This window comes from Macrobrachium rosenbergii, chromosome 9 (genome assembly GCF_040412425.1).
Source record: "Macrobrachium rosenbergii isolate ZJJX-2024 chromosome 9, ASM4041242v1, whole genome shotgun sequence".
Classification (NCBI taxonomy): Eukaryota; Metazoa; Arthropoda; class Malacostraca; order Decapoda; family Palaemonidae; genus Macrobrachium; species Macrobrachium rosenbergii.
This window is the reverse complement of record NC_089749.1, coordinates 976,496-996,142: the sequence shown is the minus strand read 5'-3', so window position 1 is coordinate 996,142 and position 19,647 is coordinate 976,496. Positions and strand designations below refer to the sequence as shown.

General features: G+C 34.8%; 2 long non-coding RNA genes across 3 annotated transcripts; one reads left to right on the top strand and one right to left on the bottom strand.

Annotated features, from left to right (window-relative positions):
* Positions 1–2,486: 2,486 nt before the first annotated feature.
* Positions 2,487–10,463, bottom strand: LOC136841356 (uncharacterized). The gene is made up of 2 exons (XR_010853901.1): positions 10,314–10,463; positions 2,487–5,076 (listed from the first exon to the last, which is right to left on the bottom strand). It is a non-coding gene; the product is annotated as an uncharacterized lncRNA (long non-coding RNA).
* Positions 10,464–16,093: 5,630 nt separating this feature from the next.
* LOC136842030 (uncharacterized) lies at positions 16,094–19,076 on the top strand. 2 transcript variants are annotated; one of them, XR_010854143.1, is made up of 4 exons: positions 16,094–16,118; positions 17,793–17,895; positions 18,294–18,445; positions 18,626–19,076. It is a non-coding gene; the product is annotated as an uncharacterized lncRNA (long non-coding RNA). The 2 variants fall into 2 exon arrangements; XR_010854142.1 differs by having other exon boundaries at positions 16,113–16,252.
* The last annotated feature ends 571 nt before the right edge of the window (positions 19,077–19,647 follow it).

Here is a 19,647-nt window from a genome sequence, read left to right as displayed (position 1 = left end):
TGACGTTGACGCAGGAAGCCACTGGACTGAGAATGCGCCGGACCGGTGTGCCAGTTGATCTCATTGACGTACTAATGACTTCGATGACTGATCTGACCGGGAATCCAGTAAGTTGGAATGATATTTGAAAAGTCTGTGGTTAAGATGTTGGACTAACGAGAGGATTGATGACTTACCATTTATTAAAAGTGATTTAGTGAAGCATTTACCTTTTCATAACCCTGGCAGAGATACCTTCAATCTAGCCCGAACTATATACTTGATACAAAGCTTATCAACCTCCCTGCAACCTCCTGAAATTGAAGAGCTGGAGAGCCTCCTTGATTTTGTGCAAAAAGATCCAATGGTCAATGAAAACTTTCGAAATTAAGATTGTTATGAAGAGGACCCAGGTGTGGATATGAACACTAGGTTTAAAAGGCTATGGGAAAGATTAAGAAACCCTTCAACAAGTTTTCCTATCTACTCATCAGTAAATCATGATTCCCGCGATCTCGCTTTGTGACATTGAATCGCTTCTCTGAAAACAGTTTTCACGAAGAAATGCTGCTGTCTTCCAAGCTTAGTAATTTTTGGTTTTAAACAAGATAAAGTAGCTTCATTCGATTCAATGTTTTTAATGATCAATAAACTCAGCACTGACCTTATTTTCGCTTCGAAAGCCTTTATTAGCGGGACAAGCTACAAGAATTTCAATATTCGGGAGATTCATTATCGCCCAGTAATCCAAAATATTTTTACAGGTATGGACAGCTTATCTACAAGTAAATGTCGTTAATGGAGGTTTATTTCATATTACCTATGCCTCTAAACTGTATAATTTAAAAAAATTGCGTTTCAATGGTATATTTTTTATTACTTCTGTTCCCCTGCCATTGGCTGATTCATATAACTTTGTGCGCCAGAAACACCATTTATTAAAAGATGGCTAACTGCCTAAACTAGCATGTACATTTTTTTTTTCTTTAAAACCATATCCTCTGGATTTCAGGGTAAACGCTGTAGGAGTCAAGTTGAATATCGATTCCTTTAGGTTAAGATGTTTTAACTACCATCCACCACTAATTCTTGCTAATAATGGTCATGATCATCTCTTGTTAGGTTTAATAAATGTCCTGGTTACTCACGCATTATTAGGATCAAGAATGCAAATAAGAAAAATTATGGTTTCTCCATCTTCTGTTATACCTCCTCCCACCCCCTCCCCACTGAACAGTTTCAAGTTGTTGGCTTAGATTGCAAAAATGCAAACGCTTTCGTACAAGGGAGAAAGCTTTACTCTTACATGCCAGTTCATCCCAGGTGCAATTTTCTGATGGACTACACGAAATCTGACGTTACACTTTGTATCAATCATTGTAGATACAGAGTAGCCATTTTTATTGGCTTGCAGTTTACGAATGACTGCCTTTATCTCAGAACTGGAATAGATGATTTAGGCTAAAGGCCAATTCGATGGGACCTTTGAGGTCATTCAGCGCCGAACGGGAAATGATGTGCAACAGGAGGAAAACCTCAGTTACTATATGAAATTGCTAGGAGACGGTGAAAAATAAGATGGAAGAAAGAATATGAATGGATAAAGTAAAAGGAATTTAAGGGTTGCAGCTGTAGGCCAAAGGAACACTGCAAGTAACCACCTTAAGTAATGCCTACAGTGCACCGTGTGAGGGCCACTGAAGCACTAGCCCAACGGGGTCTTACTGTAGCCTGTGGTATTGTCTGAACTGAATTTTTCTCTGAGCACCCTAGAACTAAGTTGAAATCTACAGCCACTTGAGCATTTAAGAGTTTAAACTATCATTAAAAACCACACTCTGCTGGCAGCTCATTAAAAACAAGTGAACATTTGTAGTGTTAAAAAAAAATGGTAAACTAAATATTTATAGGGGTACTCTTTTAGACGGTTTACTTTTCGTTACGTAGTGACGTTACGAGCCAATCTCAGTAATTCTAATGTCGAAGTACAGCTTCACACATTATGCAATATGGGAGCTCTCAACAGTCTTTAAATACAGTACTCATGCCGGTATGACTCGCTATTCACATCCACAAGTCTGGGTTTAATTCATAGCAATCAACCAGCAAGTTGTAACTTTTTATAAGCTCGGGATTCAAGCTGTATTACAATTTAAACTTAAGTATTTTACTTGTAACTTTTAGTGTATTACTTGTAACTTAGTGTATGTTACTAGGAAGGTATATCACCATTAAAAGTGATATACCTTTAAACTGTTTACTTTGTTTCATTACGTAGTAACATTACGAGCCAATCTCGGTAATGACTCGCTATTCACATCAGTCTGGGTTTAATTCATAGCAATCAACCAGCAAGTTATAAAACTTTTTATAAGCTCGGGATTCAAGCTGTATTACAATTTAAACTTTAGTTTACTTGTAACTTTTAGTGTGTTACTAGAAAGGTATATCACCATTAAAGGCATCACATCCAACTTAATTTTATTAGGGGAAAAAATTACATAGCATTAATAATCAAAATCCTTTTAATCACTTAGGCTTCACTGCTTGGTTCCTTACAGCATATCTCCCAAAAACACCTTTAAGCCATGCAACAAAGTTTCATTTTCGATGAATACAGAATCCCCTATTCACTATTAAGGTAGCCAGAACGCGCTTCGAATGTATTGACTAAATGCATTACGAAGTTTTTCACCAATACAGTTAAATTTGTTTTCCATTTGTTACTGGGTTAAGTCTTAACCAAAATATACTGTAACCTTACAGAACATTTTTTAATTAATAACATGAATACAAAGAACAAATGCTTAAAACTATATGCATAAAATGAATTAGGGAATTCAGTAAGAATTATGAAAATTGAATGGCCTCATTCAGGATAAAGAATGTTTTTTGCAAACTGTTTTGAAAATTTTGCCTTTTATAATAATTCGAAGAAAATCAACATCTGTTTTTAAAAAAACTTAAGTGTAACTTTCCCGTCAATATTTTGACAATGAAGAAAACTCATTTTCTGACAAAGAGGTTTGAATGCAAATTGATAACTTATAATTTAAGGTAATGATAAACACCTTATCTTCAGGTCCACATTCACGGTTGACAGTCATTAGGCAGAGTTGGATCAGCACTTACAAAACTCTACAATTTTTGAAAGCACACAACTCAGAGGGTCAGTCTTGTTTTTGAAGGCACCTGAAATGACAGGAAAAGCTGAAGTATCCTATAAAACTCCAAAAGGCTATTCAACTGCAACGCTAGATGTTGAAAATTCCTGTATTTTTTCCCTTTTATTTCAGCTATTTAATGTGATCCCGCTACCGTTAACTTTACACAAGCCAAGTTCTATTTAGAAGTTAACCGTTAATAAATTCGTTACACACATGTATGCCATACATGAATTTAACAAAAGTGAAGTTGCACTGAAGTGAAACTTTCTAATAGGTGTATCTCTTATAAGGTTGCAATTGCACCAGTTGAATAGCCCCGATTTGCATCAAAGCTTCTGGAAATAGCTCCTAATCTGGTATAATGTTGACCACAAGGTAAACTTTGTAGATTAAATTTTACAGTATTAATCATTAGTGACAGACTTTGAAAACAAATGACGTTTGAAACTAGTTTTAAGTTAGTGACAATATTTAAAATGGGCAGAGAATTACAAACTAGCCATCCTGAAAAATACAAAATCCTGCGTAATAAAAATTTAATTAAAAGGAAATTTTATTTACCTGCGATAAAAATTAAAATTAAAAAACTATTTTTATCTCGTGTGATCTACGTCTATGTTCAAATTTTGCAAAGTTCATAAAAATTGTTCAGTGGAGAGGTCAGTTTAAAAAATATTTGCACAGATCCAATTAACAGAAATTTTAACCTTAAATATTTTCCAGTCAATTAACACCAGCATTACTACAAATAAAACCTAATATCTAATTCATAACTATTCTACCATTGCAAAAATTTTATTATAACCCTTAATGTGGCAGTAACTACCCTTAATTTCTGTACCTCAAGATCGGTCTAATAAACCTGATTCAGTCTAATAAGCATTTTAGCCCTTAACTAATGATTACTGCACTAAAGATTAAGGCTATGTTTCTGATATACCTTTAAATTAATATCTTGCAGAATATCTATACACCCTAGTTAATAAAGCTATTGCACTTCTGAATACAATGCTCATCAATTTGAAAAACCTTACAAAAGAAAATACTTAGGGCTATCAAAGCCTTAATTTCTGGTTTATACATTAGTGTGTTATAGTCGTAACTGCCAGTTTCTGATAACTTTAGCCGACAATGCAAGTCTAATCAAATTCCGATGGTTCGCTAATGTACCAAATTTAAGTTATTTTCCACAGAAAACATTCCTGTAGTTTTCAGCTACCTTATCTCACTCAGCATACCTTAGCTTTAGCATAATGAAACCAGTTTATCCTACAGCTGCAGACAGCTCTGAACACCACTGAAAACTTTCTCCTTGCCTATTTTAAGTACCTCCACCACGGGGAGACTGTCATACACCTACCACTCTAGAGAAAGTAATTTTGGTACACGTAACATTCAACACTGAGCCCTGAAGGAGTATTTCCTTCAATTATAATCAACCTAACTTAAATTCTTGTCATTTTAGCAATTATTTTGCTGTATTAGACTATGGCTATAAATAAAGCTATGTTTACTTAAATATGTAAGCTCAGTATGCTAATGCCTAATTTATGGGCTAAATCTCTCGAGATGAAACAGGCCTCAATTTAACCATCAGTCACACTTACCACCTGAATGAATGAATGATTTCGAATTACCTGGCATCGTGACAACCTGAAAGAAAAATTCCCCCATGACTTGTGTAGCAGGTCCCAGGACCTACTACACAAGTCATGGGGGTACCCCCACCCCTTCAGGGGCACCGCCCCTGGAGGGGTGGAGGCAAAAAAAAAAAAGTAGTTAAGTTAGTAAACAGAAGCAAAAATACTTAACTTCAGATAAAATTTCGATTGATGACTAGAATGCTTTTCATCTTCGGTGAAGAAAAGGCTTGTCTCTTGGGAGGAATTGCAGAAATAGATAGTCAGCGTGGATAACATGAACTAGAAACCTGCAAATAATACTCAGGTTAGCACTCAACCAGTGAACGCAAATTACGTTGACCTCAGTAGTAAATCTCTTTACATCTGTTCTAAGATTAATGCAGGAAAATGTGTAAAAAGCAAATTGAAGACTATGCCAAAGCACCCGCAATGAAGAAGCCATTACAGTCAAGCACAGGCGGGTAACCGTTCATTACAAGCTATAGTTGGTCAACTGATAACTTTAGCACACGGCATGGCAAAGTTAACTTTAATAAAATTAACACTAAAAGGCCCTTAATCTAGAATGAATAAAAAATGAACAAAAGAAAACCTAATCAAAAATTATAACGTTAGGTTAACTGAAGGTTGTTCAAACAAGGCTAAAAATTAAACTAAGAATTTAAAAATACAACTTATCAAATTCCTTAATATCGCCGGTAACGAGGCTGGGTCTTTAGTCATTGCTGTTTGAGCATAGAACACTATCTTCACCTGAAATCAAAGTTCATTAAAAGTAAATATTCACGATTATAACTACGCCAGTATAACTAATAAAAAGCTAACTTACGATACAAGGCGAAATGGTAAGTTCTTAGAAGTTCAATACTTTTTCACTGGGAAAAAGGTAAATAAGTTATATTAACTGAAATCATAAGGATATTTTTTGAAATGCAGCACCTTAAATTTTAGCATAAAAGTTTAAAACCTCCGGACTTGATCATTGGCAAACTTAATTGCATCAAGCGTTAAACAAGACAAAGTACTTTATAGACCTATCAACCTCTGGTCACAATGCCTGTACTAAATTAAATCATTGCATCAGTAGGGCAAACCACTTCTAGCAGAAGCCCAAACGCTTCATTGAGAAGCAGCTTATTGAAGCTTAAGTAAAAAGTTAATAGAAGCTTATTTGAACGAACCCTTAACTCTCAACTGAAAATTTCTGATCACAAGAACAGAGTACCATGAACTTTCTCCACAGATTCCTTCGGTGCATAAAATTGAAGACAGCTCATCCTTCGGATTGCTTTGGCAGAGATAAACTCGATTGAAAAAGTGCTTTGGCAGAGATAAACTCGATTGAAAAAGTGCTTTGGCAGAGATAAACTCGATTGAAAAAGTGCTTTGGCAGAGATAAACTCGATTGAAAAAGTGCTTTGATTGAAAGCAGGAGATAAACTCGATTGAAAAGTGCTTTGGCAGAGATAAACTCGATTGAAAAAGTGCTTTGGCAGAGATAAATAAACTCGATTGAAAAGTGCTTTGGCAGAGATAAACTCGATTGAAAAAGTGCTTTGGCAGAGATAAACTCGATTGATAAAGTGCTTTTGGCGAGATAAACTCGATTGAAAAGTGCTTTGGCAGAGATAAACTCGATTGAAAAAGTGCTGGCAGAGATAAACTCGATTGAAAAAGTGCTTTGGCAGAGATAAACCTGATTGAAAAACTCGATTGAAAAAGTGCGTTTTTGGCAGAGAGCAAAGATAAACTCTCGATTGAAAAAGTGCTTTGGCTGGCAGAGATAAACTCGATTGAAAAAGTGCTTTGGCAGAGATAAACTCGATTGAAAGTGCGTTTTTGGCAGAGATAAACTCGATTGAAAAAGTGCTTTGGCAGAGATAAACTCGATTGAAAAAGTGCTTTGGCAGAGATAAACTCGATTGAAAAGTGCTTTGGCAGAGATAAACTCGATTGAAAAAGTGCTTTTGGCGATAAAGATTGATAAACTCGATTGAAAAAGTGCTTTGGCAGAGATAAACTCGATTGAAAAAGTGCGATTGAAAAGTTTGGCAGAGATAAACTCGATTGAAAAAGTGCTTTGGCAGAGATAAACTCGATTGAAAAAGTGCTTTGGCAGAATAAACTCGATTGAAAAAGTGCTTTGGCAGAGATAAACTCGATTGAAAAAGTGCTTTGGCAGAGATAAAGATAAACTCGATTGAAAAAGTGCTTTGGCAGAGATAAACTCGATTGAAAAAGTGCTTTGGCGCAGAGATAAACTCGATTGAAAAAGTGCTTTGGCAGAGAGATAAACTCGATTGAAAAAGTGCTTTGGCAGAGATAAACTCGATTGAAAAAGTGCTTTTTGGCAGAGATAAACTCGATTGAAAAGTGCTTTGGCAGAGATAAACTCGATTGAAAAAGTGCTTTGGCAGAGATAAACTCGATTGAAAATTGCTTTGGCAGAAGATAAAACTCGATTGAAAAAGTGCTTTGGCAGAGATAAACTCGATTGAAAAAGTGCTTTGGCAGAGATAAAACTCGATTGAAAAAGTGCTTTGGCAGAGATAAAAACTCGATTGAAAAGTGATTTGGCAGAGAATAAAACTCGATTGAAAAAGTGCTTTGGCAGAGATAAACTCGATTGAAAAAGTGCTTTGGCAGAGATAAACTCGATTGAAAAAGTGCTTTGGCAGAGATAAACTCGATTGAAAAAGTGCTTTGGCAGAGATAAACTCGATTGAAAAAGTGCTTTGGCAGAGATAAACTCGATTGAAAAAGTGCTTTGGCAGAGATAAACTCGATTGAAAAAGTGCTTTGGCAGAGATAAACTCGATTGAAAAGTGCTTTGGCAGAGATAAACTCGATTGAAAAAGTGCTTTGGCAGAGATAAACTCGATTGAAAAAGTGCTTTGGCAGAGATAAACTCGATTGAAAAGTGCTTTGGCAGAGATAAACTCGATTGAAAAAGTGCTTTGGCAGAGATAAACTCGATTGAAAAAGTGCTTTGGCAGAGATAAACTCGATTGAAAAGTGCTTTGGCGAGATAAACTCGATTGAAAAAGTGCTTTGGCAGAGATAAACTCGATTGAAAAAGTGCTTTGGCAGAGATAAAACTCGATTGAAAAAGTGCTTTGGCAGAGATAAAACTCGATTGAAAAAGTGCTTTGGCAGAGATAAAACTCGATTGAAAAAGTGCTTTGGCAGAGATAAAACTCGATTGAAAAAGTGCTTTGGCAGAGATAAAACTCGATTGAAAAAGTGCTTTGGCAGAGATAAAACTCGATTGAAAAAGTGCTTTGGCAGAGATAAAACTCGATTGAAAAGTGCTGGCAGAGATAAAACTCGATTGAAAAAGTGCTTGGCAGAGATAAAACTCGATTGAAAAGTGCTTTGGCAGAGATAAAACTCGATTGAAAAAGTGCTTTGGCAGAGATAAAACTCGATTGAAAAAGTGCTTTGGCAGAGATAAAACTCGATTGAAAAAGTGCTTTGGCAAATAAACTCGATTGAAAAAGTGCTTTGGCAGAGATAAAACTCGATTGAAAAAGTGCTTTTGGCAGAGATAAAACTCGATTGAAAAGTGCTTTGCAGAGATAAAACTCGATTGAAAAAGTGCTTTGGCAGAATAAAACTCGATTGAAAAAGTGCTTTGGCAGAGATAAAACTCGATTGAAAAAGTGCTTTGGCAGAGATAAAACTCGATTGAAAAAGTGCTTTGGCGAGATAAACTCGATTGAAAAAGTGCTTTGGCAGAGATAAACTCGATTGAAAAAGTGCTTTGGCAGAGATAAACTCGATTGAAAAGTGCTTTGGCAGAATAAACTCGATTGAAAAAGTGCTTTGGCAGAGATAAACTCGATTGAAAAAGTGCTTTTGGCAGAATAAACTCGATTGAAAAGTGCTTTGGCAGAGATAAACTCGATTGAAAAAGTGCTTTGGCGAAGATAAACTCGATTGAAAAAGTGCTTTGGCAGAGATAAACTCGATTGAAAAAGTGCTTTGGCGAGGAGAATAAACTCGATTGAAAAGTGCTTTGGCAGAGATAAACTCGATTGAAAAAGTGCTTTGGCAGAGATAAACTCGATTGAAAAAGTGCTTTGGCAGAGATAAACTCGATTGAAAAAGTGCTTTGGCGAAGATAAACTCGATTGAAAAAGTGCTTTGGCAGAGATAAACTCGATTGAAAAGTGCTTTGGCAGAGATAAACTCGATTGAAAAAAGTGCTTTGGCAGAGAGATAAACTCGATTGAAAAAGTGCTTTGGCAGAGATAAACTCGATTGAAAAGTGCTTTGGCAGAGATAAACTCGATTGAAAAAGTGCTTTGGCAGAGATAAACTCGATTGAAAAAGTGCTTTGGCAGAGATAAACTCGATTGAAAAGTGCTTTGGCAGAAGATAAACTCGATTGAAAAAGTGCTTTGGCAGAGATAAACTCGATTGAAAAAGTGCTTTGGCAGAGATAAACTCGATTGAAAAGTGCTTTGCAGAGATAAACTCGATTGAAAAAGTGCTTTGGCAGAGATAAACTCGATTGAAAAAGTGCTTTGGCAGAGAAACTCGATTGAAAAGTGCTTTGGCGAGATAAACTCGATTGAAAAAGTGCTTTGGCAGAGATAAACTCGATTGAAAAAGTGCTTTGGCAGAGATAAACTCGATTGAAAAAGTGCTTTGGCGAGAGATAAACTCGATTGAAAAGTGCTTTGGCAGAGATAAACTCGATTGAAAAAGTGCTTTGGCAGAGATAAACTCGATTGAAAAAGTGCTTTGGCAGAGATAAACTCGATTGAAAAAGTGCTTTGGCAGAGAAACTCGATTGAAAAAGTGCTTTGGCAGAGAAACTCGATTGAAAAAGTGCTTTGGCAGAGATAAACTCGATTGAAAAAGTGCTTTGGCAGAAGATAAACTCGATTGAAAAAGTGCTTTTGGCAGAGATAAACTCGATTGAAAAAGTGCTTTGGCAGAAGATAAACTCGATTGAAAAAGTGCTTTGGCAGAGATAAACTCGATTGAAAAAGTGCTTTGGCAGAATAAACTCGATTGAAAAAGTGCTTTGGCAGAGATAAGCTCGATTGAAAAAGTGCTTTGGCAGAGATAAACTCGATTGAAAAAGTGCTTTGGCAGAGATAAACTCGATTGAAAAGTGCTTTGGCGAGAGATAAACTCGATTGAAAAAGTGCTGGCAGAGATAAACTCGATTGAAAAGTGCTTTGGCAGAAAACTCGATTGAAAAAGTGCTTTGGCAGAGAAACTCGATTGAAAAAGTGCTTTGGCAGAGAAACTCGATTGAAAAAGTGCTTTGGCAGAGAAACTCATTGAAAAAACATTTAGCTATTAAAACAGAAGGGACTGTTACTGAAAGCCCACACTGGTATATGGATAACGAAAACTAACAGTGACCTAATCAGGAGAAAATACTTTACGAACTCACACTACCTTAACTTGGGATAAGACCTCACCGTAAACCAAGCACTTCCTAAACTAAAAACCAAAACATCCCATTCTAATATGCGAAAACTACACAGTATTAAAGAGGACTTACCTTTACAACCCTCACAACTCTTCCTAAACGAACACATAAACGACTAAGCAGACCAAACAATAATTTCCACCGTCATTAGTTTTGTTAACGTTTCCAAGCAAGGATCGAGATTTGGCTCGTTTTTCTGAGTAGTCTTTGAACCGTTTTGTTTCTCGCTTATCCATCGTTGGAAGCTGCCAAGGATCCTAAAGGAACACCTGTAAAGAGTTTTTGGTGCTTTTATGAAAAAAAATGGGAGTCCACTTTTAATAATTTTCGAGCTTTATTTAAACATGCTTTATGTCTAATAAATTTGACATTCATATTTGTAAAAATGCTTGCTACATAAAAGGTCTACTTATAAAAAAAATTACTAAGCAGATGCAACATCGAAATACGAATTTAGTTTTTTTTAATATAGGACAATTTTTTTCTGTAATTCTTATTATGAAAATCTGGATCAAAGAAAGACGAATATTTGTGAACAAATTATCTTACCACTGAGATCATAGATACTACATTATAAAGCATCTGTATATTCCATTTTTAAAATATATATTAAATATTTTCTAATTAATTTTGCAGCAGGCATAAACACAGCCTGTGAGAACCTTTCTCGCACCGACGCACTGCAATACTTTATAGATATTTCTTATTATTTATAAAACAAAATTCTAGTGTCTTTGTAAGTCTAACGCGAATTTTCAATGACAGATGACAAAGTTTGTGGCAATACTCAGAAACATTTGTAGTTTAGTCCCTCTTTCCCTTGTGTTAATTCGTATTGTAACACTGATAAAAAAAAGTTTTCTCGTTCGGATTTGCAAAAGAAGTTCACAAAACCAAGGTGTTTATATCGACTTCCGATGAGATGCATTTGGAAATATCCTGAAATATATTAGAAAGTGTCGTAAAAAATAGTTGCTCATTATCGCCAAAAGAATGGGTTGAATATGTCTGCAGGGGTGAAGAAAGAATAAGTCTCACACCCACCAACACTGGCCCAAGATTTTTCATTCCAGATGAGAAAAGAAGAATAGACACAAAACTTTGTTCAACACCAACTCGAAGCCGATGATGATCAGTCGAAAATGCAAAAACTTCCAAACTGACGGAATTGTGGGGGAGAGAGAGAGAGAGAGAGAGAGAGAGAGAGAGAGAGAGAGAGAGAGGAGAGAACTGGTTCCTATTACTTGTACATCACAAGGGTTAAAACCCCAGTCTTCTGTAAATAACACTCAAATCATAATTAGTACATCAACCTAACTGAAGTATAAATCAACAATATTATCAATTAAAGAACATTTGGCTTTGTAACACCAGCTAAGCATCCCAACAAATGAATTGTAAGAAGTAAATGAACGATAATTTTGTAAATGGCGCTTCTTCCGGAAGGGCATCAGATAAATGGGATCTCGAGTTGGCGATAAAATCTGCAATTAACTCAGATCCCGAAAGTTTGCAAATTGCCGGAATTAAAGCTGTAATTTTCTCTTAACCGTTTTGCTCTCATGTGAATTTTTCCCATTTTCAGATTTTAGTTGTCGTGCAAGTAATTATTTCGAGACTTCTTTCTTTTATCTGTGACTAAAAAGCAACGATAATCTAAGGTTTTCTTTAATCTTGCCTTGCTAATCTACTTTCTTCAATGTCCTTAAAATAGCACTGGCTTTAGGAAAGAAAAGGTAAACAATTATTATCTTAAATTTTTGTTATTAAGACTTCAGTTTTTTTATTTAAGTTCCTCATATAGATCTCGTCATCAATAACTTCAAAGAGAGAGAGAGAGAGAGAGAGAGAGAGAGAGAGAGAGAGAGAGAGAGAGAGAACAGGAATTATTTGTACGTTTAAATTCAGGTATAAAACCCTATTATACTACTTTTCCTTGCAGAAAAAAGATTGCATCCCTACTCTCTCTCTCTCTCTCTCTCTCTCTCTCTCTCTCTCTTTCCGTGTTCATGGCGCGATAAAAGTAATGGAACTACATGATTAACTGCAGTGTGATGCATTTTTATTGTTTTTACAGTTGCAGTTCTCCCTTTGAAACTTGTGACACCGTTCGACCTGTCAGATAAAGACAGTATCTTTCGTGTTGTTTTATGACGCTGTCTCTATTCATACTTTTGGCTCTCTCCCTTTGAAAATTGCGCCAGAGTTCGCTGTGCCTGGGATAAAAGCAATTTAGTTTTTCCTTTTTTGTTTGTATTTCCAGTGTCTTGCAACAGTGTTAAACACGTTTGTAAGGTAAGCAGTTGCCAAGAGCGCTGATGTTCATTTCTATTGCGCAGCTGCTTCAGACAAGCGTTAAATAGAAAGGATATTATCCACTAATTACGGGCAGAATCGAATTTACCTTAAACCAGTAGGACCATTCAATTCAAGAACTGTTCATCCTCGTTTGGGGTTTGGAGTGGGGAGGAGGAGAGAGAGAGAGAGAGAGAGAGCAGCGAGCTAAAAGGAAAATTTCAAAATTAATTCTCAGTTGTTGGGAAGTCAAGCATATCATAATGTTAACTGAGATTAAGAATAATTGATATACAGAAGCCACGTGATTTCTTTCCTGGAGAAAGATACCATTGAATTGATAATTATATAGAAATGTGGATTTAACTCATAGAGTTTTGCAAATAAAAAAAAAAAACTCTGAAGAAGGTAAAACGGCAAATACTAAATCCCGTCACTGCATCGTAATTATTCTTCCTGTGTGGAGAGAGGGAAAGAAACCACCCTGTCACCCTATACACAAACCCGGATAAAAGAGGACGGTATAGAATCGGGGTCGTATCTGCATTACAGAAAGAGCTAAAATGGGGCACAAAGCGGTCGGAGACCCGCCAGGCAGCCATAGAGACTCCAAGTGTAACTACTCGGGAGCCACGCTCCCATCCACTGGGTCAACTTCAAAGGGTCCTGAAGAGGCTTTATTGAAAAGGGAATTCCTCTGAGGGTTCCGGGCCAATATTCGACGGATAGCGGCAGCTGTATTTCCGTCGGAATGAAATTCCGTCGAAAATATTGACCATCACTGGAACGGCATTAAGTACGCTTTTATTCTTGACGAGTGAATGATTTTATGCCATTCCTAATAAGAGATGTCTTATAAAAAATTTTTAAAAATACATTTCCCTTGAAAGAATGATTAACTTAGGTTTATAGTAACGAAACATGGTTCATGAAAATAAACGCATCATATCACGTCTCATAATTATTCAACAGAAATGTACAAATTTTTATTACTAGCAATTTTGTCTACAACCATTATTTAACGATTATCATAAATTAAGGTTTACAAAAATTATTATATCGCAAATGATAACAACAACGTAAAGGAGAATCGGATTTTTTTTTTTTACAAGTGATTAAAGCGTTCAAAATACATATTTATTTTACACTCATTAAACAAGATAAGACTACAGTAGAGTTCGTTTATAGCGAATTCCGGGAGATTGTCGTCTGCAATTCGTTACAGGCATCATTTGCCATAAAAGGAGATACTTGAAATGACTAGATTACCTCCCTTGTTCTGATACAGAATGAAATCCAGACGATAAAGTATCTATCCTCCTCAGCGTATCAAGATTTCTAATACATTTCAATAAAAGTCTCTGCTAGTTTAAGAACTGGATATGTGTTTTAATGTTTATAACGAAATTAAAGATACGTTTGAAGTTTTTACTTTATTTAAAACCTTTAAACGAGAGTAAGTTGATACACAATGTACACAGCGTCCGGGGTAAGTGTAATGCGTGTACATGTGAGTTTTGTGGCACTTCTAGTAGTTGTGTATTGTTGAACGTAATAATTTTTATTTGTGTGAAGAAACAATCTGTTGACAAGGATTTCACTTGGAATAATAAGAAAGTAACACAGCATATTAATTTTAAATATTTTAATGACGCATTACATAATATAAACAGTCATAATCAATTAAAATTAGCAAACAAGCACTAAGCTGTTAAAAAAAAATAGTTTTTCTACTAGCCCTACTGACTACTGAATGATGAAACGAACTGACTGCCCTATTTTATACTTTTCGTTCAGCGTGTACCGCAAAAAACACGGCCTTTTTGCGGCAAAAATTTATCAAAGCCGACAAAGACAAAATTAAGAACAAAGCAATAACAGTTCACTGGGATAACAAGTGTTTGATGTTTGTTTAACAATAAAATTATCACTCCGTTACAACAGGTATTTTTTACCGATAAAACTGTCGCCGGCACGCACAAAATAGTTCGTTATATACCTGATTTCCTAATAAAGAATTCGTTACATACCTACAATTTTAAGTTCATTTATTTGAATTGGGAACCGGGGATTTCACCGCCATTCGTTACAAGCCTGAATTCATTACAAACCTGTACGTTATAAACGAACTCGACTGTATATAAATGTTTACCCCTTTATTTCAGCTTAAATTTGATTTGCAAAGCTTGAGAAATATCATTTGCTGATGCACAGTTCTTTCAGTGTCATGGAATCAGCTATTTTCGTTTTATTCCAACATTCCCGGAAAAAAATATTTATATTTCAAATAAAAACAGAGCACTTCTTGCAATGTAACCTACCTAACGGTGATAGATAATGAGATCATTGATAATTTTGTACAGTTCCGAAGACATTCCTTTGAAAATAATAGTTTATCGTACCAAAAGTAAAAGTGTATCTTACAACATCTAAAAACTGTAAAGAAATGGAAAGGAAATTAATATAAAAGACCGGAGATTAATGGAAATAAAAGGGCATGAGATCCCAAGAGGAAATAATAAAAAAGACACCAAGGGAATTATCATTATCATTATGTATATATATATATATATATATATATATATATATATATATATATATATATATATATATATATATATATGGATATATATATTATATATATATATATATATATATATATATATATAGTATATCATTGTGGACTCATTTTTTACTAGTTTACAATCATGATAAGAAATGATATTATTCATCATTATTGTTAATAATAATAATAATAATAATAATAATAATAATAATAATAATATATTTATTATTATATTTCTCCATGAAAACCTAAACGGAAAGTACCTGACCCAGAAAGTTGCTACAGATACGAATTCCCAAACGTGACTTTTAAAGTGCAAAACAAAACAATATATCACGAGAGATATCACTGAGCGAAAGTATGAGATCCCAGTTACTCGTAAATCTTTCTTACTGACTCCCAAAACCTGTCTTTTCTTCGTTCTTTTTTTTTTTCGTCTTCTCTATAAATTCTCATTGACGTCACCTGTGTCTTCAGTCAGACACCTTGAGAGGATTTGGAACGGGAGATGATTCTTGTTGAGAGAGAGAGAGAGAGAGAGACGGGGTAAAGTTGGTTGAAAGAAGAACATAGCTGTGGTCATCCTGGATGAAATTTCTCATGAAGCTTTTTACTACGTTAATAATAATAATAATAATAATAATAATAATAATAATAATAATAATAATATGCCATTACTACTACTACTACTACTACTACTACTAATAATAATAATAATAATAATAATAATAATAATGATAATAATAATAATACGTCACCAAAGATCAACAAAACAATTTAACATCCGAAATCTGTAGCAAAGAAAACGGACATGATTTTCTGGAAATATTTCTCAAAAGAAACGAGTGAGACTGATATAGTGGTTGTCTAGAATCCCTGACGTGCGACCTGCGAAGGGCTAACTATCCCAAGTGGGTGTTTCTTAACTTACTATCCTTGGTTGGAGGCATAAGAAACGTTGATTTCGGTAGAAGTGAAGCGATTTGGTGTTTACTCATGCATTTTGCCATGTAGCAGTAAGTGCCCCTTTGAAAACGATGGTGTTTTTGTGGAAGTTAATATTTGCAGTTTTTTGATAAAGTGGCAGCAAAATGTTTTTTTAGGGTGTTTTTGTCTTTTGAGTTAGGATCAAACTAACGTTTCTTGGAAGGTAAGCAAGTGTTCTTGATAATTAATGTGTAGCGTTCGCTCCGACTTTGTTTGAGTACTGTTCCACATTTCCAGTTTTCGTGTTGACAAATACTTTAATTTATTTAAGCTAATCAACGATTAATGCTTATTATTACTCTGTAGTTTGTTTTAATTTAAAATAACGAAATGGCTGAACCATGAAGTGTTCAACGTGTGAACGTTTTCATTTATATGAAACTCTTAATTCCTGCATTCGGTCTTTTTATAAGATTTTTATCCTGGTTACTGAAGACTCCTGCTGTATTCTTGTAATAAGTGCCTTTTTCTTTGTTGCTATTTTTCATAGTTTGAAGAGTCCGTTGGTGATATAAAGGCTGCAGTAAGATCCTTTCCGAGCACATTAGATTTTGCTTAGTACTAAAATAGTTATTAGTGAATGTTTAATAAAAATCTTTATTAGGACTCCAGTTTGTCCACACACTTTTGTAAGTATCCTAATTTCACAATAGTTATCCATATGCTTGTTCACTTTACTGTAAATTTCAAGCCACTTGCGTTGCGCAATCATCAAAACTTCGTAAAAACCATATTTGTAGCTGCTTCAGGAGTCTTAGTAACTGGAATCCTTGCGGTTGGAGTTGTCAGAGCACTTTGGTACAGAATGACACTTAAGACTTTTCCGTAAGTCTTCAGTTTCAGTTTTTCTTTGAATCACTGTTTTCGTCTATATAATAATTTTTTGTATTAAGTAATTTTTTCTGATTAAGTTTATAGTAATATTGTTGCAGCCTTTATTCAGTTTGTTACTAAAATGTTGGTTTTTTTTTTTTTTTTTTAATTACCTGTTGTCTTTTAGAGTAAAGTGTAGTTGGCTTAGTTTATAGTAATGTTTCTTTTATAAGTTGCCAGTACAAGATATGAATTTGCAACCTACATTTTTAGAAACTTTCTCTTTTTGAACCCCATAGCCTAATCACTATGCGCGAATGATAGATAAAAAATTAATCAAATTATGACTTAAAAGGTAAGAAATACTGCTTTCCGCCTGCCTCCATAGCTAATACGGCTAAACTGTAATAGTAAACATCTCTAAGTTACGTTAGGTTGGCGTTTTTAGGCTTTTAATTGCCGTATTCTTTCCTAGCCATTTTTGCGTGAAAAACACTTAGTGGTTTTTCATGGAAAAAATGGCTGGCTAGTGTGTTTTGGGTAACTTGTAGAATTTTACCGGTAATGTTGCAACCTTTGTTCCCTTTATTAATAAAGTTGGTTTTTTTCCTGTAAAATTTAGCTGTCTTTGTCTTTTACAGTAATGTTTTAACATTCCCGTTTGATTAAACTAAATTGTTGAATCTGGTAAATCTTCTAATGCTGCTAAACATATCACTGTCTAAATAAGAACCAGTCCTGTTTTTTTAGTTTCCGTTGAAACCAGTTGACCTATTTGTGCGTGCTAATAAAGTGGTATGGCCTTTTATAAAGATATTTCATAATGAACGAAACAATAATCCACCCAAGAAGCCACTTCTCAGATTCTTCAAAAGTGCCTTTTTTTTCAGGGGCTCTTGAGGGGGTGAGGGTACCACCCACCCTGGCTTGCGTAGGTCTGCTCACCTGCTACACAAGTTCATGGTTTCAAACCAATTAGTTTTCTTTCAGGTGGTAGGTGATTAAGGGATAGATCTCGTATAATTCAGTAAGAACCTTTAGTAAAAGCTTTAGCCTTGAAGTTTACTTTGACGTTAACGATTAAACCTTCATTAGTCTCACATTTTATGGTTTAACTTAGCATTTGAGTAATTTTGAAGTTTGAAATTTTTAAAATTTAGTAGCTACATTCAGGTTAATCTTAATGCTCATTAGATTAGATTTTATTATACTGAGAAACGGTAACTAGTACTTTAGAAGTGGTGTTGAGGCTAATTGTTGTGATTTGCATATATTAAATATAAAGCTTTTATTTAGTTTCATTTTTTATTTTAAATCTAGCCTATTTTAATTTCACTTTTGTAATATTTAGTATTTTGCTTTACGTAGAATTTGTGAAACTTTAATTGCAGGTCAAATCTGACTTCCAGAAAAGTAAGTTACGTGAGGAATGTCATTTCTCCTCCAGGCTAAGAGATATGCTGGAAGAGATGTTAGCTACTAATTTCAAAACCTAATTACGAACTGATGAACTAAGAGGAACCCGCCTGTGGAAATTTAACAGGTGTTTAGGAGTTCCGTAGGAGTTCCGTTGCTTTCAGTTACTGTTTGGATTTTATTTTTGCACTTTGCTTTCTTTTAGATTTAATTTTTACATCTTGCTTACCTTTAGATCATTGTGCTTTAATGTTTAATCACAAATGTACTTTAATGCATATATTTTCTATGGCCATTTATCTTTCAGAAATTTCATTGAAGTTTTAATGCCCTCATTGATAGGGAGACTGATGCCTGTGGAGACTGATGCCTGTGGAGACTGATGCCTGTGGAGACTGATGCCTGTGGAGACTGATGCCTGTGGAGACTGATGCCTGTGGAGACTGATGCCTGTGGAGACTGATGCCTGTGGAGACTGATGCCTGTGGAGACTGATGCCTGTGGAGACTGATGCCTGTTTTACATAAGATCATTTAACGATTTTTGGATTTTCATGACTTCCTTCAAAACAAAAATATCAAAACTAAATTTTCGTAACCGTTTTGTAATTTAGTATGTAAAATCTGTATACCCTTTACAAATAAAACTGAGGGGTAAAACAAATATCCTATTCTATGTAAATTGAAGCACTTAATTTATTGCACCTAAAACAATGTAAAATGTCACCTTACGTGGTAGCAATTAAAATCTGATTTTGATTTTCATGTTTTCCTATCAGTTCTAGTTTATAAAGAAATTAAGTACCCATATTTTATTCAAATTTGTGTTAATTCCTTTGGCGAAGAACTTGAGCGATACCTTCAATAAGCTTTCTTAAGAGATAAGGAAAATACCGATAAGATTTCTTCGGTAAAATTGCATAGTTTTTAGTAGGCTCTAAATTCCAGCTTGGTACGGAGTTTAATCTAGGAACGCTGCAAAGTATATTATGAAAATTTTAAATTTGAAGGTTTATTACAGTTCTGTCTAAAATTATCTTGTAAGCTATTCGGTAGATGATAAAAGCTACTTGGTAGATAATAAATGGTAGGTAATAAATGGTAGGTATCTTAACGATAAAACTGGTGTAATGCATCTTTTGGATAAAATTCCATAATGGATAAAACTCCATGAAACTTTAAAAAGGAGATTTAAGGTGAATATTCGTTGACTGCACATGCTAATTAGAAAATCCCAAAAGGCCACTAAAATTGAAGTAAATTACTGCTTGTAGGTGAAGAGTAATAAAATATCGGCGTAAAGACTCTAAGGATTAAGAGGCTTTGTAGT